The sequence below is a fragment of the Pinus tabuliformis genome, chromosome 7 (genome assembly GCF_031772625.1).
Source record: "Pinus tabuliformis cultivar Carrire ecotype Pingquan chromosome 7, CPIR1, whole genome shotgun sequence".
Lineage (NCBI taxonomy): Eukaryota > Viridiplantae > Streptophyta > Pinopsida > Pinales > Pinaceae > Pinus > Pinus tabuliformis.
The window spans coordinates 1,209,833,400-1,209,860,190 of NC_142293.1; the positions used below are offsets into that span (position 1 = coordinate 1,209,833,400).

Consider the following 26,791-nt stretch of genomic DNA (forward strand, 5'->3'; position numbering starts at 1 on the left):
GTCGAATCATATCATAGTGGCCTCTCACCACACATTTACCCTGGCTGGTCATTTGTTTGGGTAGATGTGGGAGGATGGTTCTAAGATAATTGGAACCATCCTAAGAAAGCCAATTTTAAGACAATTATGAGTTTTAGAAGGAAAAAGAAACAAGAAAAACAGATAGAGAAAGTTAGAACAACCAAAAAAACTTCATAGGTTATTTTAAAGGAATTACATGAGCAAGAATTACCAACATGTCCATACCTCAAAGAAGAGACATTAAAAATTATAAGGATATTAGTAATTACAATCCTTGCTAGAAAATATCTGAGAATTATGAAGGAAATGAATAGATTTATTAAAGGAAATGATCAGTCAATTATGTGGATGGTAGTGAAGTTGATAGCTTGCAAGAACATTATTTACAAAAAAATTATTGTCTGAGAAATCAATTGACATTTGATTTCATGTAATACCTCATAAGCCAAAAATAATTGTATTGCCAAATAGATGGCATATATCCAGATCCATGCACATCTGAACCTTCTTGAGGTTCTTTTCTATTTGAAGATATATGCGAAGTTGATCCATGACATAATTCTTTCATCTACTTCAAATAAACAAGGCAATTCACTGAAGTTTCCCTAGTGACTAACCTCTCTTCCTTGTAAGAGATGTCACGCATTTTAGGACGTGTATTTAAATCATCAATATTTGGTGTAGGCCATGTGCATGTGCTACTTCTCGCTATCCTAGATGCCACCATGGGGCTTATTAAGTATGGCTTCACATTTGGTGATGAGAGTGGCCTTGTAGGGACTACGTGAGAGGAAACAGTAGGAAAACATCCTGGTATTAATGATTCTGGATAGGAAGGTGAGTCACAAGAAAAAGAAGCTGAGTTAATATGAAAACTTGACCCAAAACGAAATCCAGTAAATGGGTATGATTTACTAGCAACATTTGAAAAGGAAATAATACGACTTGAAGAGAATGATGTATGCCCTTTATATATATCACCACTGCACAAAGTAGGTTGTAATGAACTCTAATTAGACTGAGATGAAGATGTAACTATAGTGATAACTTGATGATTTGTCATGTTATTAAAATGAAAAGGTATTGTAAATGACTGAAAGGCATCTCCAACAGAAAAACTAGATGATGAATTGAATAGCTCGCCCTTCATTATCAGGTTAGCTACAAGATGGGAAGATGATCTAAATTTTGAGGCAACAACTCATCTCCACCATCATCAAAAGTGGGCCCATAATTCAAGTCAAAATCTCTCAGAACACATGAATCTCCAATGAACAATGCACTAGTGTCAGTCTTCAAAGTCAATCCAAAATTTTCAGCACTAGTACCAAGAGGCATTTTGATTAGTTCATTCTCCCCATTATCATCAATGTGATACAATTCTAAATAAGACTTCACAATACTACAAGGCCTGGTAGGAGAAAAATGTTTAGTGATTCAAGATATAAAATATTTTACTCTCATATCTCTGCATCCAAAGCTTGTTGATGGTTTACATATTTGAGAAGATAAATGCACTATTATCACCCCATATTCAGATGTTTTCTCATAACTCACATTAATATAAATATATAATGAAGCTCTATTTCATTTTCAAATTGAAATAAATGCATCAGAATATGAAACTGTATTTTGGAGACAGGATGTTGCAGAGCAATTATTTCTCTAGGTTCTGCTAATTGAAAAACACTTGTTTCCCTAAATCCCTTCCAACCTAGTTCTCCTATGATTTGCATTGGATTTATTGGGGGAATGAAATGTCCCTTTGACCTAGAAACCACTACAATTGGTGTTGCTAAGCTAGTCAATGATACATTAAGTGGAACAGAACCACTTGTGCAAGGAACAGTTAATTAAAAATATGTCGATGTGGATAGTGTTGTGTCATATTAACATGCTTCATCCAGTTCAATAGATTCATTTAGGTCGAAAGAAATTATTTATGTTGAATCATTGATTCCATCATAATTTTTTGGAGGGATGGTCGTTTCCATAATTTGTTCAAAAGAATGACATTCATATGATCATGCACTCTGTATTGCTTCTATTTTCAAACAAAATTCTTGATTTTCTACAAATGTTGAAGATACAAATGTAATGCTTTGTGGACCTTCGTAACCAATATTAGAAGATACCTCTGAAATCTCATTATGTTTGATTTGAACTTTCCTTTCAATGTCAAAAATATCAAGAATGATACAAGATCCCATCTCTGTAGTAATGTTTTTCTTGTTAGAACTAGTAATCACACCGATTTGTTGATTTGTTACTTCTCCAGATGTCACAGTCTGCTTTGGTTCTATGCACTCTCTTTTTCCGATCATAGTTTCCTGAATATCATCCTAATATGTGATGCTCTTGGAAATAGGAAGATGATAATTACCTTTGTGTTCACCCTTCCCTTGGTCTTCATGTTAAATTCCATAGGTAGAATGATGTTCCCAGGCATCAAACACATCAGTACTTTTATTTTGTTCATAATACAAACTTATATCCTCTACATATTTATCAGAAAAATTATTATAGACATACTTCTTGTCATGGCCCTCTTCTTTTTCCAACCTTGTTGCCAGTTGACCTGAAATTTGCACAAAATCTTTGTCAAAAATACTTGCATGACAATATTTGGCTCCCTAATATCAGAATTAGAAACCCCTGCGCATGGAACATATCCTTCACTTGGATTTTATTGGTTTTCATTTCCAAACTCTTTTTCCTTTTCCAAGTAGTGTTCACTACTTCCTTGGTTGTCTCCTTATACACTAATGTCCCGTCCCTTTTCTTATTATAAATTAACTACATCCTATATTTAGTGTCCACAAAGTCCCTCTTGTTTGTCTCTTCTCTCTCTTTCAGATTGTTTCTCACAGTCTAAAGCAAATCCATATTTTCCTCTAATGTGCAGTTCTTCAAAATCATAACATAACTTATCCCTTGGTTTTTCCCCACCCCTGTTTGAACATGAGTTCTCTTGTATTTTGTCTTCAATAAGGCCCTTTATACTAGCCTCTACCATAGCAACATTTCTAGTTTCCAAAGCCCTCATAGAGGAATTCAAAGCATCCTCGGTAAACTCCTCATTTTGAAATGTATCCAAGTTAGTTCTAGAAGCATCTTGATGATCCGTGGAATAGCGATCATTCTTGTCTTTCTTCATATTCAACACATTTTGACCTACTACATCATCACTCTGAGGTGAATTGAGTTTGGAGTCATAACCTAATAAACCATCCTGGCCTAAATTATCTCATGTTCTCATGAATTTGGTTACAAAATTGCCTACGACATTTGCATTCTCATCTTTTGAGATTTCAATCACAACTATGTTTGCCAGAAAATTCATCCCACATTCATCGATGCTTACTATTGTTGCTTGAGAATGGATAGAGAATCCTTCACTGGCACCTTCTAAGTTCTCACTAGGTTCACAACATTTTCTTCTTTCTATCTCAATGGCCCCCTCTGTCATGTCTTCCTTTCGCTCTTCCTTTTCACCAAGGTTTGAAAATAAAATCTGAGTTGTATTGCACATTTCCAACATTTTTCATTATCTTCACCAATAATTATGCACTCCTCAATAGGTATAACACTTATGAATTTGGTTTTATTTCCCTAGCAAGCCTCTGTATTAACCTCTAGAGAGGAACTACCATAAAAAATAATATTCCATTATTTTATCTTCCCATATTCCACATTTTTTTTATTATTTATTTTTAGGAGAAAGCCTATGGTTCCCAGGAATTGTTTTATTTTCATTCGATCCACAATTTACACTTCTAGTAGGGCTTCACAATGGGTTAGGATGTATTACTATCAAGTATCAACCTCTGAATGTTATCCCCCAAGCAATATTTGTTCCCTTGTTAGATAATTTTCTAGAGTGTGAGTCTTTCTCACCTAATGTATTTCTACTACATAACTATGTTCTCCCAACCATGGATTCTTTGTGGCTCCCTGATAGAAGTAAAATTTAGACACTTTTGATTGAAATATTACATGGTGAACTATAAAAGATGACTTATTACTAACTAAGCATACCACAAAACTTTGAGTATCTTCTTTTTGAACTGGACTAGAAACTTTTGCATGCCTGCTCAAACACGTTTGACTGTTATTATGTAATTGACTAGAGTTGTTACTTTTCTCTTCCTTACTTGCAAGCACTGTAAGATAAGCGGTGCCACTAAAACTTGACATATGATAATGGGACTCCTTGGAACTATTTGTTGGGAAGAGTGATAATGACACCTTAGTATACCCAAGAGAAACTGAAATTGATTTTCTATATCCTGTTGGCATATCCTATTTGAAAATGCTTTCGAAGCATGAATCAATGGAACCAAGCCTTTTGACGTAATTTCAGAAGCATGTCTTAGAAAATATTTTGAATCTCTATTCTTCATGCGCTAATCAACACGTTTCTTCCATGCATCAACAAAATACCTTACTTTATTTTGAATCTCTAAGTTCCTATGGGTGCACGACTGATTCACAAACTTTCCAACATTACATGTCTTGAGAACTTCAAGATCCACATGTAATTTAACAAGGGCCTCTAATAACACAAAAGGAAAATATTCGTAGGCTTTCTGAGCTTCCTTCAAACTACCACTATACCTAGATTTCCCTCTCTGCAGTTCTTCAAGCCATCCATCTAAAATATACATACATCCCAACAACAAAAATTGACTTGAGACAATCCCTGTTATCAATAGTAGTAACCATTCCTACAAGCATAATAAGATGCAAGACCAAATATTTTTCCTTCTTTATGTTAACATGACTCTCCTACCACATAAGATGTACAAGCTACTCAACACTTGCTGAACTAAAAATACTTCCTTCCATGTCTGTTATGTTCATAATTTATGTTTGCCTTGAACAACATTGCCACTTAAGCTGCCCAGCTTCACTATCATCTCCCTTCGAGAAACGACTACATTTAACCATTTCATTATTGTTTTGATCCAAGAAGTCCCTTTTATTTTTCTTATCTTGAGATGCAAATAAGTCATTCTGAATAGTGTCTGAACCAAATGTGAGTTGTGTTGGATTGTTCATAGTTCTAGGGGACAACCCCCATAAGTGCATGGTTTCCTGCATTTCATTTTTTATCTTTTTCAACAACTGATCAACTTCCTCTTAATACTCCTATCATCATACAAGCTATTTTCCTTTAAATTGTGTACATGAGATAAAACTTCACATGACTAACTCAACATAGTAATGAAGGGTAATTGTTTAAATGCATTAAATTGTCATGTTCAAATAACCTAATCAAATCATTTTCAATAATGCACATAATATTGCATCTGATTTCATCTAGTTTTGTTGGAAAGACATAAAAATTGGTTCGGGAATCATTAAGGTGATGCGGCTCATCAATGGGTAAAATATATGGACCTTAATGCACCTCCAGATTACTAAAATCAACTCTTCTCATAATTATTTACATGTTTTTAATTATATTTTGCTTAATGAGATGAGTAAAAGTAAGATGTCATGTCTAGTGGTCTGATGTGCATTGATTACAGGTTTTGGGAGAAAATTGTGGCTAATTAGGGTGAAGGAACTCGAATGAGACAAGAAAGAGAGATTATAGGAGATAGGATATCCCTCCTTAAATCCTCACACACTCGAAGATCCCTCAATCAAATCACACTAGCTCAGAGTTGCAAGAAGCCGAGTCATGAGGATCATTGGCAACCAAGCCAGTGACAGTTAAGAACCAGTTAATCTCAATATTGAGAGCCAAGCCTCCCTAAATCTAAGGAAGTTGTTGGAAACTTTAGTTTTATAAATAAATATGAGTAGAGCCTCATTAGGATTTAGATTTTTTTGTGCAAGATAGCTGAGAAGTTTTCGAGTTGAAGGATTGTGACCAAACACTTTTATGCATTTTTGATATGTTAATGAAAATGAGTAGAATTCCTTTGATCTAGCCTTGAGTTGAATTACAGGGTTGAAGCTCTTGGGTTAGGGACCAACCCTAGAATAAGAGGTTCCTCTTGTTGTAAATGTATGTTTAGGCGTGTACTCATAGTTAGTTGCTACACTGATTTATGTGTTATTAATTTGCAAGTACTTATATGTTTTATTAGTTTGCTTCCATTTGTGGACAGTTCTAACAATAGCATTACAGAGATAAGAAAATATTCAAAAAAAATTGACAACAAGTGGATATTACTTCATTTCTCCCTTCTAGGGACAACAGCTTGAGGAACATTTCCCATTCAACCCAAGAAAGACAGAATTCTGGGTTCTTATGAAATTTAGGGTTTTTCTGCTAATTAGGTCACCATCTTTCAGTTTTAGAACATATTTTGCAATTGAAATTTATGATATCTTAGGTCTTGCATTGATTTCATGTTGCTTTCATAATGGTTTCAAGCATTCCCATGCATGAACTTGGCAAATGAATGATGGAAATTCTATTGTCTTCTATTTAAGTAAACCCTTCTTGTATTGAGATGAATTTATGGATTAATGCTAACAATGTTGTATATGTTGTAGGAGTTTCTACATTGGAAGAAGACCTCATATCATCAGCCTTAGCCAAATCATATCCAACCATGATCGCCAAAAGCTTCTAAGGTCTCAATTCAAATTATTGTTTTACAAGGAAATCTTACCATACTTATTGAGCAAGTCCAACAATCGTAAAGCTTTGGTTTGAGTTCTGAGTGACTGCCTACCACTCCATTGCCTTATTACCTCCTCACTCACCTTTTCCAAGCTCCATCCCACCTTTCAAACCACTCCCTATGCTTTCATCCTATTCCTATAGGAAAACAGGGGACCATGTAGGTGAACTAGGACATCCTGTAGACATCCTATAGCAAAACCTGTAGTGTCCTGTTTTGAGCACGAATTGTGAAAAAAGCATCACTAAAGCTAGGAGTAGACCCCTACTTTCCTTCCAATCCATATGAACCATTGCATCCATCTCCCTCCACACATTTCTCACCTGCCATGCAACCAAGAAGGATTAGCATTTACATTTTTACAAAAAGATAAAGATAAAAATGGTCTTTATATTTATTCATTCACACAACATTTAAAGTGCTTGTTTAGATCATAATTCATGCTTAGACTAGTTAAGACTTCACATGTGTTAAATTAGAGTTCTTTTGCAAGCAAGGTATGTTAACAAATATCTAGATGGGTTATGTTGTTTTGTAGGAATTTCTTTCAGTCTTTCATTACTGTAGTAAGTAGCATTTCAATTTGCTCAATTAGGGTAAAATTCTCCTCTCGAATTTGGTAACTAGACTTCTTCTAATCAATAGAAGGTTGGTTTGAGAAACCCTAGTGGTCTATTGCCCCAGCTCAGCAGTGACAAAGAGTGGACCCATTACGTTTATTTGTGAATACAACACTATCACATCGAAGTTTGTACGAACCCTGGTTTCGTGAAGTAAATTTGGTAGCCCTAGGAGTTGCAACATCCTTGCTGCAACACTGGTGCTCATCACTTTTCGGGGTTGTTTCTAGGGTAGAAATATCCTCTCTAATTTGGTAATAAGACTTCTTCTAATCAATAGAAGGTTGGTTTGAGAAACCCCAGTGGTCTATCGCCCCAGCTCATCAGTGACAAAGAGTGGACCCATTACATCTATTTGTGTATACAACACTGTCACCTCCAAGTTTGTATGAACCCCGGGTTGATGAAGTAAAGTTGGTAGCCCCGGGAGTCGCATCATCCTTGCTATAATATTGGTGCTCATCATAAGGCAAGATACATGCTATCATCTTTAAGGGTGAGGGTGATTCTTTATTTTCACAACTTGCATATTTAACTTTGAGTATAAATGAACTGTCATGATTTACTCTAATTAGGCTTATGAAGTTTACTTTCAATGAAAACAAACACTTAGCTAGAGTTTTAGGAACCTCAAACTAAGATTTATATTTCCCTAGCCAATTAAATTATGCAAGTGAACAAGGCTTCCTATGCAATAGAAAAATTCACAACACTCCCATCCCACCAGGGGATAAATATTAGTTTTTATTCCTGCACTTACTTCCAAGAGGAGATTCCATTTTCTATAGCTTAGTTTATAGAAGCATCATTTTAATCAAATGTTGACCATTTTGAGAAGCACAACCTTGATTGAAGCAGGTGATGAGACCCTCCTATAATGCTACTAAATATATACTATGGTTGTAAGCAAACCACAAATAAGAAAATCTTGTATTTTGGCTTGCAATCTTCATTGATAAACCAAAACTGAAAATAGGAGTGAAATTATTATTCTAAAATAGTGGTAACATCTAGGTCACCATGTTCATGTTTGTGTTAAAATTTAAGGGAAAATAAATTTAAAAATAGTTTACTAGTGAACAAATTCACCATTATGTTAAGCAAGGATAGTCAAAATTAGGTATAATTTCAAATATCAACAAAACCAGGTATAAATAACTTTTTTCACTTCAAAAATTGACCCAAAAATATGCCAATTTAAATGTTGACACAAAAAACATCATTACATTTTTCATTATAAAAATTAAAAACTAATCTCATTTTTTAACAAGTCTTACCCAAGAAAAATCCACGACGCCAATTAATTGTGCCATTAAATTAGTCACTACTTGAGATTAGACATAATCCAATTTTTTCCAAATAATCTTGTGAAATGTGGCACCCAAGGGTCACATTAATTTCCTTAATTTTCAAAGAGATCATATAGTCTGAAGAAATGGAAAAATTAAGAAGAATCATATGTTAAAAGAGTTAAATTTAGTTTTCCCTTGTCTGAACATGTTATGACTTGGTCCTTTTTAGGTTAATCAAGATGGAATGGAAATCAATATTTTTGGCTCGAAATCCAGAAAATTGATGTTAGGTTAATGGATTCACTGGTATTTGACGTTAATATTGCACAATTTGGTTGTCCTGGGAGTATTATAGGGTGTTCAGTCCCAACTTTTTCATTAGAAATAACAATTTCAGAAAATCCATAATTTAAATCTTGATAAAGATTGCAGAACTAAAATCTAATAACAGGAAACCAAAATAAGGTCAGAAGCATATAATATTTTTCCTTCTTCATTTAATTCATATCATAATTTTATTCAATTTATATATTGAATTTAAATTCAATCGATAACTATAATAGAGTATTCAATAGAAGTGGAGAATTGAATACTAGTTTTCTCTGGCACTTGCCTGAAATCGAAATATAGAAACTTCATTTTATTTTTTGAGCTGTAAGTAAGGACAATCCTACAAGGTCATTGGATAAAAAGAGGAATTAAAAGCCTAACCGCTGCAATCTCTTTGTCAAGTTTCAATTCGATGGACGGTTTCTTTCTCTGTGCTAGGCAATAATCGAAGGATGGTATTCTTATGGAAGTTCTTGGTATGAGGTACACCATTAACCAAGATCAAATGGATAGAAATGATATATTAGAATGTATTTTGTTGGTGGTTTTGGTTTGTGGCAGTATTCTAATCTTACACCTCATGATTAGAGATTTATATAAATCTATGAAAAATCGAGTTGTATAAGTGGAAAATCCAAGTTGTTATCTAGTCACAAAGGTCATTAAATTGTAGGTTCGGGTCTTGCAATGGTGATGGTTTTGATAGGAGATATAATCTGACCTTTGGTGGAATTAAGCTTGATATTGTGGGCAGTTTCCAAATAACTTATTAAGGCCTATACAAAAGTGCATAGTTTAACAAGGAAAACATAAAGGGTCTCAGTGTGTTTTATCATTCATAGATCACTAAGGCATACGACATACCAAACATTAAAACATTTTTGGAAGAAAACCCCAAGATTGAGAAGGTTGAAGAGTCGAGGTTTCGTTACTTCAAATATAGAATTGCAGATAAGTGGTTTAAATGAGGTCTTTGGTGGTGTAACATTTGGTGTTGTTGGCTATAGGATTTATGTTCTTAAATAAAAAGTTCTCTCTAGTTATATTTTATTAGAGGATTCTCACTGGAGTAATCACTATAATTTGAACCCTAAAAGCTATTTTGAAACTATGGCCACAATTGTTAAAGCTTGAAACAAAATTGTTGTAGGTTCGATGGCTTCTATCAAGATTTAAGTGGGTGGTTCGTGGTATATAAATTTGAACTCATGAAGTAGAGGTATTTTAAGTCTGATCATTGAATTTGGCGCCATCAATAGATATTTAATTGTTGTTGACATGGCATACAGATATGCACAAATTGGGAGAATAAGACAATATTAAAGTCTGGATTGGCCTTCCTACTTTCCCTTGCACCTCGTCAAGATAAAACATAAAAGAATATCTGTGTTGGATCTTAATCCCATTTTTTCCTCTACTTTCCTAAATCCTACCATATTATTAGCAAGGATGGTATGCAATTGTTAGTTGGAGGGTTGGTTTTTTATGGAATATTTATATTAGGTGATATCTTTCCAAATGGACTGCATTTAAGGATTTATGTTGGTGGGGAATAATACATAATCGACCAATCATAATAAGATGATTACATCCCAAGTCCCTGATTGGAGTATGTTAGGATTTTCGAGGGGCCTGTGAGATATTAGTCTTAATCCACCTCGAGTACCAATCATACCAATTGGCTGGTGAATATTATTCTCCCAACTTTTTTCCTCCCACTTGGTTGACATTGACGGTCCTAAAGGGTCTATTTTGTGTACTTTTTAGTCTAATTTCTCTTTGATAGTAGGTGATTACTATATTTTGGTGTAGTTAATTGGATATCCCCATGTAAAACGCTAATCAGATAACATTTTTCCTTCAAAACTGACAAACATAGTTGTTGAACAAGTTTGGCATGTATTTATCCGCATGGAGAGCCAGTTGCCTTTCGATGATCTAGATTTGGACATTGATAGACTGATCGAGGTTACAATGGCAACAAAGAATGAATCAGACTTTAGAAGTTGGAATAAGAAGTAAAAGATGGTGAACACTCGAGACCTGGACATAACAGGTGATAACAGGCCATGAAACGTCAATCCTACCACTGGAATCACACTGGAGTTGGAAATCCCTTGCTTCAAAAATGTACCGGTTGGGTCAGAGTTTCCAAAACATAATCAACATATGGAAAAGAGAAAAATTAGCGACAAAGGCAATAATCATATCAAAGTTGTGGAAGAGGTACAAAAATTGTATTAGGGGTTTATTTATACTAAGAAGCCATGGGCAGACTAAGGAAAAGGTTGTTAGCGGGATGATGGGAGCTTATCAAAATGAATAGGGTTCAGATAAAAGAATGGATTCAAAAGAGTTGGTCTTCACCTCTTGGATACATACCAAAGGTTAGTGTAATGGAAAATGACTGGTTTGGGTTTCATTTCCTAAAGGAGGAAGATGCAATTAAAATTGTGGCATTGCCATGGGTTAAAGGGTGTGGCTTTCTGGTACTATAGAATTGGAAAGTAGGTTTTGATCTTGTGATGTAGGTCCCCAAGAGAAAAAAAAATTTGGGAAAATTACGTGGACTCCCTATAGAACTATGGATAAAGGGAAAGATCAGAGAAATTGCTAGTAAAACTAGAAAATTATATTACGTAGATAAAGGATGTATGGGTCTGCTCTACAAAAATGCTACATGGTTTCTTGTGGAGGTGGACCTATCGAGTGGGCTACATTCTCCACCGATCAACAAGTTTATTACTAGGGAATCCACTTTAGGTGCCTGGAATGTCATAAAACTAGGCATTTTTTGGCTAACTATCACAACCACTATGGAGGGAGAAGATGGATGAAAAATAGGGTTAATCTGGAATAAAGGCTTCCTATTAGACAAAATACTAAAAGATCACAAGGTGGATCCCCTCAAACTATGGTGGAGTCGAAAATGGAATTCAACCCATCTGATGAGAATCATTTTGGTCCAAGTATAGGGGCAACCCTTGAAGCATATTTGGAGACAAAGACTAGTAACAGAACCAATCAGGCTGATGGAAAATCCTATACCCTTCCAAATTGTACTCCCATAAAGAGGAAGGACAAAGATATTGAAAAATTGGAAAACAAGTCCAGCAGACTCTTTTTACTATCTCTAATTTGCAACATGAAAGACCATGAAATAAATATATCACCAATTTATGTAGATGTGGAATTAATGGATTTAGCTAAAAATCCTACACTTGGACTAGAACCTATATCAATTAAGAAAAAATTATTCCAAAATGCGGATTCATCAGATGGTAGGGGAATGAACAAAGTTTATCCAAGTTGAAGGAAGAAAAAAACGACCAAATATAAGAAACTAATGCTTAGAGGTGAGATTGAGGCAAATTTAAATTCATGATTCTCTGAAGTTATGGAAGAGACATTGTACCTACCATTTGATCCATGCCCCTCCAACGTATCAAATTGATCACTTGATAACACATCTCTCTGGGACCTTAGAGCATTGTTTCCTGCTTCAAACTCTTCTCCATGAGGATTATGTCCTTGAATATTAGAGGTTTGGGATCTTCACAAATAATCGGATCTCTGAAACACTGTATAAAATCAAAAAACCCATCCATAGTCTTGCTGCAGGAAATAATGATATCTAAAGAGAAGGCCCTCGAGACACTACTTAAAATTTGTCCTTCTTGGTGTGGATGTTCCATAAGTTCAAATGCAAGGAACTTTGGTGGGTTCACTACAATATGGGATCTAACAGTTTACACCTTCCATGCATTCCAGTACTATGTAGGTATTATATTGACCAGTTACGGTTTAAGAACAGTCCATAGATTCGGTATCATGAGCATATATGCTCATTACAACAAGCGAAAAACATTTTGGTAATTAATGGATTCAATTGGGATCCTGGACATCCATCCAATGATTATTGTTGGGGACATAAATTTCTCTTTTGGTGTTGGGGAGTATTGGGGTCATAGAGTAGTCTTGGATCCTCTCATGATTTCTTTTAAGGATCTCTTTGAATGAAAGGCACTCAAATATATAGCTCTTGTACCTCTATGCCTTACTTGGTGTAATGGGTGTACTGGGGAGGAGGGTATAGCAAAGAGGATTGACATATTTTTAGTGGATTCAATATGGTATCATAAGATGAATAAAATACAGTCCTGGACCCTCTTTTCAAATGTTTCGGATCATGATGCCATAATTCTAGAATGGCATGATGAGTTGGAGCAACATAAAACACCTTTCAAATTCAACCCTATATGGTTAAGCGACCCAGATTTCTAGGAGTTGGTACATCACTCTTGGAACTCCATGATCTCTTTGACCATTGTAAATCCATTATTGCAGGTTCGGTTAAAACTCAAGAGACTAAGAAAAGAGGTTAAAGCTTGGTTATACAATCACAAAAATGAGATCATATGGGAACTGCTATCTGTTAAGAATGAAATTGCTCTATTATTTGACCCAATTGCCTTAGGCTAATTTTCTGAGCATCAACATAAGACCATTTTAAATCTAGTGATGAGGAAGGAAAAAATAATCAAGCTACAGGAAGAGGAATGGAATCAGAAAAGTTAGTTGTCTTGGATCAAAAGTGCAGATAGGAACACAAATTGTTTTCACAGGGTTGCATCAAACAGGAAACATCATAACTCCATATGCGCTATAAAAGACGAAGTTGGGAACATCCACATCTCTATCAAAGATTTTAAAAAGGAGGCTCTTAGATATTTCAGAAATTAGTTCAAGGAAATGGAAGGTGGTAATATGGCAGAAAAATTGGAGATTGTCAATTTTTTTCCTCAAATGGTCAATAAAGAGGGTGTTGCATTAATGGATGCTCCAATATTGGATGAGGATTTGCTACAAAAAATTAAAGAAATGGCCAAGGACAAGAATCCAGGGCCCAATGGCTGGCCTGTTGATCTATTCATGTTCTTCTTTGAACTGATGGGTCATGAGCTTGTTAGCATGGCATAAGCTACTAGAATTTTTGGGCATTTTCCAAGCGTAATAAACACCAGTTTTCTCACATTAATTCCTAATAAAGAAAAATCTCTTTCTTTTGCAGACTATATACCCATATCCTTATGTATTTTGGTTTATAAAATGATGTCCAAGCTCCTTTCTAACATAATCAAAAAGATATTATCTCCACACATTACGTTAGAGAAATTTTGCTTTTTGTCTAATAGGATAATACAGGATGATGTAGCCATAGTCCAAGAGTGCATACACTATCAATACCAAAAATTTAAAATCATGCCTTATGAAAATTGATCTCAATCGAGCATATGGTTGTGTGGATTGGGAGTTTCTCATCATGATTTTATACAAAGTTGGGTTTGCACATAGACATGTCCAATGGATTAAATCCCACATCTCTAAAACATATATGGTGGTACTTATCAATGGTGAACCCACACAATTCTTCAAGATACACTAAGGGCTTAGACAAGACTATGCGTTGTCACCCCTGCTTTTTATCCTTGTAATGGATGCTTTCAGTAGAGGGATCAAATCCATGATGGAGGTGGGCTCAATTTGTGGTTGTAATATCTCTAGAAATTGCATATTGTCTCACATCTTGTTTGTGGACGATGTCCTCTACATTCGTGGGGGGGTGGGGGGGGGGGGATATTCTGAATGGGTGTCCTTGCACAAGATTTTTGAGAAATTTGGAAAAAATTCTGGTTTGTTCATCAACCAAAAGAAGAATGAGATTACTTTGGATGAAGCATACACGGAGGCAATTTTTGAGAATGCTTCATTATTTGGGGTGAAAATCTGTCTTATATCTGTCGGCTTCAAGTACTTGGGATGCTTGCTAAAACCATGCAAATATAAAACCCAAGATTGGGCATGGCTTGTAACTAAATTTGAAAAAAATATGACCTGTTGGGACCGTAAATGGATCTCACTTGGCAGAAGGGTTATTTTGATTAAGGTTGTATTGCAAGGAATTCTAGTTTTTTGGATGCACCTTTTCCATATCCCCCAATCTATTATCCACAAGATTAATGCTCTCATCTCACAATTTCTATGGTCTAGAGTTGTATCCAATAGAAAGATACATCTCATTCACTTAAACACAATCTCAAGGTTCATTCAGATAGGTGAACGGGGCATTTTCTATAACAGTAGGTTGAATATTGTTCTCTTGGCCACCAAACTATGTATGGTTTTCAACGAAGGTAGGCTCTGATAGAATATTATGTATGGGTCATCTTCCCTATTTGTTACTTTTATGGGGCATCCTCAGGTGGCTGATGTGGTTGTGGTGTTTTTTTACTGATCGAACCCTCCTCTCAATATCATTTTTGTTGGTTTGGAGGTTTTGGGGATAACTGCAGGGTTGAAATAATTGCATTATGGGGAGCCTTTCAATGTGTATCATGGCCCGAAATTGAGATGATCACAATAATTGGGGATTCTCTATCTATGATTCATTGGATTCAAGGGATAATTGTGTTGGAGGTCCCTACTCAATGTAATTGGATGAAGCAGATTTGGGACTCAAAGGCCTCCATCTCTAATGTCTCTTTTCAGCATGTTTATCGATAACAAAATATCGATTTTGACGCTCTCTCCAAATGAGGCTTGTCCCTCTCTCTTTGGAACATGCCTTTTTAATTTCTATTATATGGTAAGATTTGTGGTTAGGGAAATTTGGGACATGATCGATTCCTTCCCTGACAACCTTTTTGTCTCTACCCAATGCAATTTTGTTTCCTACTCCTCTTTTCTGCCTCCCTGCGTACCAGAGAAAACTTGTTTTTGTGGCTATGCCTCTGTGTCGGCTCCTTATGTTTGTTATTATATATCTATTGGGCGTTTTGTGCTATTATTTGGTACTATTTTGTACTACATAAGCGCTGGCAGCAACCTAGAATGTTGATATGAAATAGATCCATGTCAATGTAAAACATTTTCTAATTTTAATGAAGATATGTTCTATTTTTTTCTTTTGAGAAAAAAAAAAAAAGAGTATTCAATAGAAGTGCCTTATCCAGTAAAACATCAAAGAATTAGAACAAGCCATAAATCATTAAAGCTCGAGATAGATAAAAGAAACAAAAAGATTGGAGGAAATTAGAATAGATTTTATCTTTAAAATAATAATAGTTATCAACCAAAAAAATTAAATGAGAAAAAAACTTGTACAAAGGACTCTTAGCCAAACAAATTATTGTGAAACCCATATATGTGGTTTCTTGTTTATCTCAATAAAATATTACACACATTCTAAGGATGAGAGACTCTAAGAAACCGTACAACCCAAAAAACTAATAAAAATAGTAATCATATTAAAAAAAAACCATTATGATATTCAATAATAATGCAAAGAAAGCAATGTCGTAATATTACATTAGTGTAATCTCGTTTGGTGAGCCACCACAAGCATTTACTGGTAACATCATAGAAAATTCTACAGACAAATATCGAAACCCCCAAGGGAAGTTGAACACCCTTACTAAGGGACATGACTTTATAGGGATGAAGTAGCAATATCTCGATATCTCATCCTAGTGGAATGAATAAAATACCTTGTTGGGAGGTAGGGCATCAGTTGAGAAGCCTTTTCCTAATTTCACATCAGCAGGCATGTAAATCCTTCTAGAAGAAACCTTGAAACCATGTTCTGTGCATGAGCTCACGTGCATGAATATAGTAGCTCATAATATTTGAGGAACATGTGATGGCTTAAGGGATAAACCTTGTGTTGGCATTATGTTTCAAGTGTTGTCCTTGATGGCAACTCACTCAGAGGTTGGTACAGGTGCTCAGAGGTTGGTACAGGTGATGGCAACTTGATCAGAGGACAGATCTCAGTACAGCAGGACAAGAAAGAGATATACGCAGGTTCAGCAAGGAGAATCCGCGTGTACACGCAGGTTGGCTTCAGTAAAAGCGCGTACATGTGAAAACGTACCTTTGGTCCATGGCGGTTAGTCCTTGGAAGTTGTGCCTATGGTTTTGGACCATGGCGTCTCGACGGACGTGTTGATCCCTAGTTTTGAAGTTGATGGTATTGTGTTACTATGGTTTTGGACCGTGGTATTGTAAAGGGCCTAAGGCTATATAAGGAGAAGATCATTAGGCAAATGAAGGCAAGCAAGGTGCAAGAGTGTGTGAGTGATGAAGATCTGAGGAAGTGTGAGATCCAAGTGCTGGTTATGGGTTGGTGATCTGAACCAAGGTTTCACTCATGTGGAGGATGATGAATGATGGAACGAGATCTCAAGGCTTGGAATGATTATCTTCATATGGTTTTCCTGTGGATAGATCAGATCTACTGACGCATGTTTATTATTATGATCTGGGTATGTTTTGATGTCTGATATAGCTGCAGAGTTATAAGTTAGAATTTGCAGATCTGTACGCGGGTTGGCTTTGGTAAAAGCGCGTATACACACAGGTTGGGTTCATCCAAGTAGCGTATACAATGTGAAGTATGATATTTGAAGATGAAGTTGGATCTGGTTGTTGTTATGTTGTTTGGTTGTTGTTGACAGGGTTACAGTGATTCAGAATTGGGTGTTTCAGTGTTTGATGATGCAGGTTGTTCTACAATGATGATTGTTTCATGGATCCAGTATGAAAATGTATGAAACGTGGTCCCGGGAAGATCGTAGGCCGGCACCTACGTACTGGTAAACATATCAGCCAGTACAAGAGCCAAGGGGGTTGTAGCTCCCTTCCAGGAGTAGCTGGAAAACGAGTGAAGGTTGTAGCCTTCTGTAGGGTTGGCACCTACGTACTAGTAAATGGATCGGCTAGTACAAGAGCTATGAAGGTTGTAGCCTTCTGTAGGGTTGGTACCTACATACTTGTAAATGGATCGGCTAGTACAAGAGCTATGAGGGTTGTAGCCCTCTACAGGTTGCAGCCTGCGTGCTGGTAAATGACTGCACCAGTGCATTGTAAAAGAAGTTTCTTATTAAAGAAGAAAGAGACGAATTGCAGCAGGTGGTTTTCACCCACATTGGGTTTCCACCTTATATCATGGTGTTCATGTGTGTGGCTCTTGTGTGATGTTCTGTTCTGTTATTCTGCACCTGTTTACTGTTAATATGCTTAATAATGATCTGATGCATTTACTGAAGATTAAGCTAACTGAATTATAAGATCTCTGGATATACGCGAGTTTCATTAGACACAGTAGCGTGTACACGCGGGTTCACTTAATTGAAGTAGCGTATATGTTTCTGAGCATGAAATTGAAAAAGTTTGATTGATTTAATAATACTGATTCAACCCCCCTGTCAGTATTATTTCCAACAATTGGTATCAGAGCAGGTCCTTCAGAGAAGCTTGATCGCTTGAAGGAGATTCGTAGAACAATGGGGAAGAAAGCACGTCAGAAGAAGAAGACAGCTCAAAGGAACAATGACAACCTGCCGTTGAGTGGAAGTAAGAATTCAGATCCTGAATCACCTCAGAATGAAGATGGACAAACAAATGAAGTATCAGATCAAACCATAGATCAGCAAGATCTACCTAGCAAAAAGGAGAATGCCCTCAAAGAAGAAATCATCAAATTAGAAGATCTGTTGGAATGTGCCTCCAGAACTCGACAAATGCTGCTAGCACTGAATAAAGAGCAAGAAAACGAGATCCTCAAACTAAGGCATCAGTTGGATGAAGGAAGGAAAGCTGAAGAGACCTTGAAGAAGCAATGTCTAGACAAAGAAGAACAACATCAAGTTGAGGTAAATATCTTGAAAAGTAAATTAGAAGAAAAGGATAAACTATTACGATTTCAAGATAGTACTAAGATCTTGGATGATATTCTTAGTAGTCAAAGGTCCCCTGCTATCAAAACTGGTCTTGGTTTTCATAAGTCTATTGAAGGTGAATCTGGTTCACAAAGTAAGACAAGAATCTCTCATGCAAAATCTGAAAGGCTCTACAAGGAGATGAAAGGTCAACCTCATCAACAATCAAGGAAAGAGACTCCTCAAAGAAAATCTTTTACTCCTCCCATGAATAATGTTGAATGTTATGCATGTCATAATCTTGGACATGTTGCAGCCATATGTAGAAAAAGAAGGTTTCAAGACCATCATGCAGAAAGATCATCACATTCAAGGTACTTTAATGGATATTGCTTTTCTTGCAATATATTTGGCCACAAAGCTGCTGATTGCTATAAGAGGAATATGAAACATGTAAGATGCTATGCATGTAACAAGTTTGGACATAAAGCAAGAGATTGCAGGAACAAAGCTCATGATAAGAAGAAATCATCAACATGCTTGAAGATATGGAAGAAGAAGGAAGTTCAGCCAGAAAGATGTGGCACAGCACAGGGTACTCAGCACAGCACAGACATAACAGACTCAGGGGGAGCTGAAGGCATAGAACTTCAGTGTTCTAATTCTAATACGCAAGTTTCATGAAGCAAATCCGCGTATATACGCGAGTTTCACACTACAAAGTCGCGTATATGTCAGTTTGTGAAAAAGCAGTGGGGACAGACTCAGAAAAGGGGTCTGATATGATCCAGTCCAGTATATGTTCTATTGGTTAACAGTTACAGTCTGCTGAGGATGTCTGGAAATGTCTTGATACTTATGGCACAGGCTCAGGGGGAGCATATACTTCAAATAATGCATTGTTGACATTATGGTTAGAAGCTGTTGATAAAGTCTATGATACATCTTGCTGTTTGATCAAAGGAATGGTATTGCAGGCTGATGCTTATGGTACAGATCGTGATGCTGCTGGTGGCCTTCATAAGTCCTGGTCTAGATATTTCATCTCTATGTCATGTATCTCTTTTATGATGTCAAGGTCATGTAACGGCCTATGTTGGTTTCCCCACTATGCCTGGGATGAATGATGTAATGTTCATGTCTTATCATGAGTAAACTCTTAATGTATCTCCACATGGTTAGGTAGATGAGTCAATATTGGTATATCCCCACTAGGTTGGGTGATGGATGTATGTATGAGTCTTTGGTGATAGGAAGGTCTTTTATGGTGTATAAGTCTTTGTTCTTCTTGAAGAACATCTTTTGCAGATCTTACCTACAGTCAAGGCGAGCATGAACAACACAATTCAGCAAGAGCAGGATGGATAGATTGGTACACTTTGGCATACACAAAGGGGGAGCACATTTGGAGATTGCAGCATGTACTCAGGGGGAGTATGGACAGCAGTATGGACAGTAGAAGGTATACCAAAGAAGAGCATATCTTGGTACGCCCTTTGCCCTTGATGTCAAAGGGGGAGAGTGACTTGGTGTGGTGGTTGCCATCAAGTCCAAAGGGGGAGATTGTTGGCATTATGTTTCAAGTGTTGTCCTTGATGGCAACTCACTCAGAGGTTGGTACAGGTGCTCAGAGGTTGGTACAGGTGATGGCAACTTGATCAGAGGACAGATCTCAGTACAGCAGGACAAGAAAGAGATATACGCAGGTTCAGCAAGGAGAATCCGCGTGTACACGCAGGTTGGCTTCAGTAAAAGCGCGTACATGTGAAAACGTACCTTTGGTCCATGGCGGTTAGTCCTTGGAAGTTGTGCCTATGGTTTTGGACCATGGCGTCTCGACGGACGTGTTGATCCCTAGTTTTGAAGTTGATGGTATTGTGTTACTATGGTTTTGGACCGTGGTATTGTAAAGGGCCTAAGGCTATATAAGGAGAAGATCATTAGGCAAATGAAGGCAAGCAAGGTGCAAGAGTGTGTGAGTGATGAAGATCTGAGGAAGTGTGAGATCCAAGTGCTGGTTATGGGTTGGTGATCTGAACCAAGGTTTCACTCATGTGGAGGATGATGAATGATGGAACGAGATCTCAAGGCTTGGAATGATTATCTTCATATGGTTTGCCTGTGGATAGATCAGATCTACTGACGCATGTTTATTATTATGATCTGGGTATGTTTTGATGTCTGATATAGCTGCAAAGTTATAAGTTAGAATTTGCAGATCTGTACGCGGGTTGGCTTTGGTAAAAGCGCGTATACACGCAGGTTGGGTTCATCCAAGTAGCGTATACAATGTGAAGTATGATATTTGAAGATGAAGTTGGATCTGGTTGTTGTTATGTTGTCTGGTTGTTGTTGACAGGGTTACAGTGATTCAGAATTGGGTGTTTCAGTGTTTGATGATGCAGGTTGTTCTACAATGATGATTGTTTCATGGATCCAGTATGAAAATGTATGAAACGTGGTCCCGGGAAGATCGTAGGCCGGCACCTACGTACTGGTAAACATATCAGCCAGTACAAGAGCCAAGGGGGTTGTAGCTCCCTTCCAGGAGCAGCTGGAAAACGAGTGAAGGTTGTAGCCTTCTGTAGGGTTGGCACCTACGTACTAGTAAATGGATCGGCTAGTACAAGAGCTATGAAGGTTGTAGCCTTCTGTAGGGTTGGTACCTACGTACTTGTAAATGGATCGGCTAGTACAAGAGCTATGAGGGTTGTAGCCCTCTGTAGGTTGCAGCCTGCGTGCTGGTAAATGACTGCACCAGTGCATTGTAAAAGAAGTTTCTTATTAAAGAAGAAAGAGACGAATTGCAGCAGGTGGTTTTCACCCACATTGGGTTTCCACCTTATATCATGGTGTTCATGTGTGTGGCTCTTGTGTGATGTTCTGTTCTGTTATTCTGCACCTGTTTACTGTTAATATGCTTAATAATGATCTGATGCATTTACTGAAGATTAAGCTAACTGAATTATAAGATCTCTGGATATACGCGAGTTTCATTAGACACAGTAGCGTGTACACGCGGGTTCACTTAATTGAAGTAGCGTATATGTTTCTGAGCATGAAATTGAAAAAGTTTGATTGATCTGATAATACTGATTCACCCCCCCTCTCAGTATTATTTCCAACACCTTGATGGGTGTAGCTATCACCATGGTTGGAGAGTCACCATCCCAGCCACATCACAGGGAGTAAAGGTTATTTTAAAACTAGAAGATGGAATTCACCGATATATTCTGCAATTCCATATGATATATTTTACTAGTAACAGAGTCTTTGAGGGGCGGTTTACACACTTTAGTTGATTAAGCCCTACTAACTCAAACTCTAATTTTCTTCTGGTTAAATATGAAAGAGTTAAATATGAAGGATAAAGACACATATAAATAAATAAGAACTTTATAGATATAAATATTTAATGCATATGGTTAAAATTGTAGTTGTCCATCAACTCCTATTATTTTAGAGGCCTTATTAAATATCTACTTACATGATAATAACATAAAAAAACTTAGTGTGTAAGAACCCGAAAATAGCTATACATGAAATATCTCATTGATTATCATCATATCAGCCAAAAACATAAATAACTGTTGATATCATTATCGAAGGATCTGCAACTAAAAGAAAAGAATGGAAAAATCATTGGATATCTTTCCCTTTTTGGTTTGTTTAAAATGTGGTAGAGAAATATCTCTTTTTCTAATGCCTTCAAAATGAAAACTATAGCCCCAACAAATTCCTCCCATGCATCAAAACCTTGAGGATATTATTCTTCACTAGCTAGAGCTTAGTCCATCACAAAGGTTGAAATTTCAACCACAGTTTACTACCGGTTAGTCCTTCAATCACTTGGTATGCACAAAGTGTTCTCCAACTAAAAATAAATGGAAAGCAAGAAATGAAAAAAAAGTTCTTGGAAATAAATAACAATGAAAGAGGAATAATGGAAAGAGGCCCATGATTCTACAGTTGTCCTCTCGATATGTACAACATGAGCTTGTAATCTCAAGTAGGGTCAAATTGATGGCCAGTTTGATATCTTCAAGATTAATTATTTCCCATCCACAATAATATCAACATAAATCATCTTTCCCTTATGGATAGATTAGAAATTAAGAATGTGTGAGCTACTACATGTACAAAGAGGGAAATGTGAGGAGAACAATCACAAGAAAACAATGTTACAAAGTCTCAAAGGTGACAAAATATCGCATTCAAAAGGGACATGCATGACCTAGGTGTTTTATGCAATCAGATCAACCTCACCATGGGAAAAAGGTAGTGTGTTGATAGAGACACTAACAATTCAGAAAACTACACTTGGTTGAGAATCAGAGTTTGATCTATAGTAAATAGAATGATGACTTATGAATAGATTCTTGTTTCATTGTATTTTCTTATGTAGAACTTTTGTCAAATAAATATATCTACTCCAAAGGACATGGTTAGTAGAGTGTATGTGACTAGAATATTACTTGAATTTTATTTTCATTGTCAATGAAATATATATGATGTCTTTAGAATTTCCACTTCCTTTTATGCATCTTCTAAATATCTTTCTATTTTTTTGTCACTACAATAACATAAAATCAAGGAATACATCTCCACCATATCGTGTATTATTTCACAATGACAATTATAACAAATGGGAGTATGATGTGCAAGTTTTGATGGAGGTTATGCCAAGAAAGACCCTTGAAACTGTTGTTAATATCCCGCAAAAAACCCACTACAATGGCCTCGCATTCATAATTATTTGTGCGCAAGTTGATGCTGAAGAACATTGTACACAACTTCAAGGAAATAGCTTAGTTCCATTTAGCCTGCCAATGATGGTTGCTGAAGATTTCATTCATATTGAATTCTCAAGAGCACTACATAATATGATTAGGGTAGACTTGTAGCTATGCACATCAATGTTAGTCATATATGTACAATATGTAAAATTAACTATAGGAATCTTAGAATGTAGTCCCTTGAAAATGGAATACTAATACCTCTATAATTATGAATGCACAGATGTAGCTCTCTATAAATGAAATGAACCAAAGAAAAGATATCATGCTACTTGTGGTAGTTCAGGAATTTGTATTATGAAGGAAATGATAGAGACTATTTTTTGTCTTCCGTTATGAAACCAGCTCACAAAAAGATACAAAAGAGAGATCAACGCCTTAGAATTTAGCCTCTTCGAGGGGGCAACCTCCTTTACATTACACAAATGAATAGTTCTTGGATGATTCAAATGACAAAACCTCCTTTCTATATAGGAGTCTAAGGAGTCACAATATAACCCAGCCGACCTAACAACAATAATATAAAGCCACAAAAATAACAATAGAGGGATTCTATGGGGCACAGTAATAAAAATATGGGGACAATAGGGGAACAACAATATTAATAAGGGATACAACTACAATAGTAATGGGGTAATCTCTAGTATTATAGGGACCTAACATGCCCCTCTCCTTCAAAAAAAGTGTTGTCCTCAACGCTTGAGTAGTTCTGGATGCTTCTGTATAAAATTCTCATCCTCCCATGTGGAATCTTCAACGGATAAGTTCTTCCACTTGATGAGATACTCCCAAATTGATTGATTTCGTAACTATCGAGTTCTTGTTTATGTGACTGCTTCCGGTTCCAATATAATTTTTCCTTCCTCGTCAAGTTCTGGCAATATTATTTGAACTGGGAGCTTGTCGCCTATAACCTTTAAACATGAAACATGGAAAACTGGGTGCACTCGAGACGCTACAAGAAGCTCCAACTTGTATGCCATAGTACCAATCTTTTGCAACACCTTGTACAGACCATAATACTTTGGTGATAATTTATTATCCTTCTTAGCTTGCGTGAGGGACATTTTTTTATATGGTTGTAGCCGTAGGAATACCCAATCACCTACATCAAAAATTCTTTCACTACGATGTTGATCTGCCTGTTGTTTCATTATTTTCTCTGCCAACACGAGGTTATCCTTTAAGAGTTGGAGGACTTGTTGTTGATGTTCGATGTGATGTTCCACTGTTTGAACCTTAGAATTTTCTCTTAAATATGATGTGATGGATGGTGGCTGATATCCATAAAGTGCCATAAATTGGGTCATTTTTGTTGTTGTATGGAAGGAAGTGTTATACCACCATTCAGCCAGAGGAAATCATTTGACCCATTGTGTCTGTTTATCAGATACAAAGCAACGAAGATATCCTTCCAAACATTTGTTTACTATCTCAGTTTTCCCATCAGATTGAGGATGATAAGATGAGCTATGAGCTAACTAAGTACCAAGACAAGAAAATAATTCTGTCCAAAAATTTCCAGTGAAAATGGGATCTCTGTCACTTACAATAATCTTTGGGTTTCCATGCAGCTTTTGAATTGTTTCCATAAATGCAGTAGAAACTATACTGGCTTTAAATGATGCACAAAAGTGTGCATACTTGGTAAGTCTATCAACTACCACCATGATGACACTCTTTCCCTCAGACTTCGATAAACCTGTGATAAAATCCATTGAAACCTCCTCCCAATGTTGGCTTGGAATGGATAAATGTTATAATAGACCAGGGGTCTTAATTGTTTCAACTTTATTTTGTTGGCAAACCAAACATTCCACCACAAACTTTTGAATATCTAATTTAAGGCCCTCCCAAAAAAATTCCTTCTTAACCCTGTGGTAAGTTTTTTAAAATCCTAACTGCCCTCCTAAGGGAGAAGTGTGCAATTCCATAAGAATATTTTGTTTGAGTTGTGAATTCTTATAGAGGTATAAGTGATCTTTGCATCATAACGAATCATTTTTCCAGCTAAATGTATCAGATGTAATGGAATCTTGTTGTAACTTTCAAATAAGTGCCCATACTTCTTCATCATTCTTCCATTCCTCCCTTGCTTCGTTTATCCAATCTGGTTGGATAATAGAAATGGTGCACAAAAATGCTTCCACATCCTCATCCTTTCTTGATAGTGCATCTGCCACCACATTTTGCTTACCTTTTTTGTAGATGATTTCAAAGTCATAACCCAACATCTTTGTGACCCACTTTTGTTGCTCTTCAGAGGATAATCTTTGTTCTAAAAAGTATTTAAGGCTATCATGATCTTTTTTTACCTTGAAGTGTCTTCCCATTAGGTAGGGTTTCCATTTCTTAAGTGCATGTAGTATTGCCAACATTTCTTTCTCATAAATAGCTTTGTGTAAAAACTTTCCCTTGATTGGACAACTTTCAAAAGAAACGGGTCTTTCATCTTGCATTAAAACAAAACCAATTCCATTTCCTGAAGCATCACATTCCATAATAAAGGTTTTTGTGAAGTCTAGTGTAGCTAAGACCGGTGCTTGGCACATTGCCTCTTTAAGATGTTCGAAGGCTTCGTTGCTTCTGGAGTCCATGAAAATGCAACTTTCTTCAATAATGTTGTTGGAGGTGCCGCTATTCTCCCATAATTCTTAACAGACTTGTGATAATACCCTGTCAACCCGAGAAATCCTCACAAATGTTTTATGGATGTGGGGACTTTCCATTCCTTAATGGCTTTAATTTTGCTAGGGTCTACCTTAACTCCTTCATGAGATATAATATGACCCAGATATTCCACCTCTTATACTCCAAAGGAACTTTTGGATCTTTTTGCATATAATTGTTTCTCCTCCAATAGTTGTAGCACCCTGTCAACATGTTCAACATGATCCTTCCAAGTCTTGCTGTAGATTAGTATATCATCAAAAAATACTAACACAAATTTTCCAGGGAAGGGTTTGAAAATGGAATTCATCAAACCTTGAAATGTAGAAGGTGCATTGGTAAGGCCAAAAGGCATGACCAAAAATTCATAATGCCCCTCATGAGTTTTAAACATTGTTTTCCAGAATGTCTTCAGTCTTCATTCTGATTTTATGATATCCTGAATGAAGATCCAACTTGGTGAAGTAAATTGATCCATGTAATTCATCCAATAATTCATCAATGACAGGAATGGGAAACTTATCTTTAATAGTGAGCTTGTTGAGCTCCCTATAATCCGGACGCATGCGCCATGATCCATCCTTCTTGTGCACCAATACTACTGGAGCAGAGAATGAACTTTGACTAGGTTGAATTATACCAGCCTCTAGCATTTCTACAACCATATGTTCAATTTCACTCTTTTGGGCATAGGGATAT

At 36.4% G+C, this 26,791-nt stretch overlaps 1 pseudogene; it reads right to left on the minus strand.

Moving 5' to 3' along the window:
- Positions 1–430: 430 nt before the first annotated feature.
- The window catches only part of LOC149251756 (uncharacterized), a 104,081-nt pseudogene continuing 77,720 nt past the window's right edge, over positions 431–26,791 (minus strand).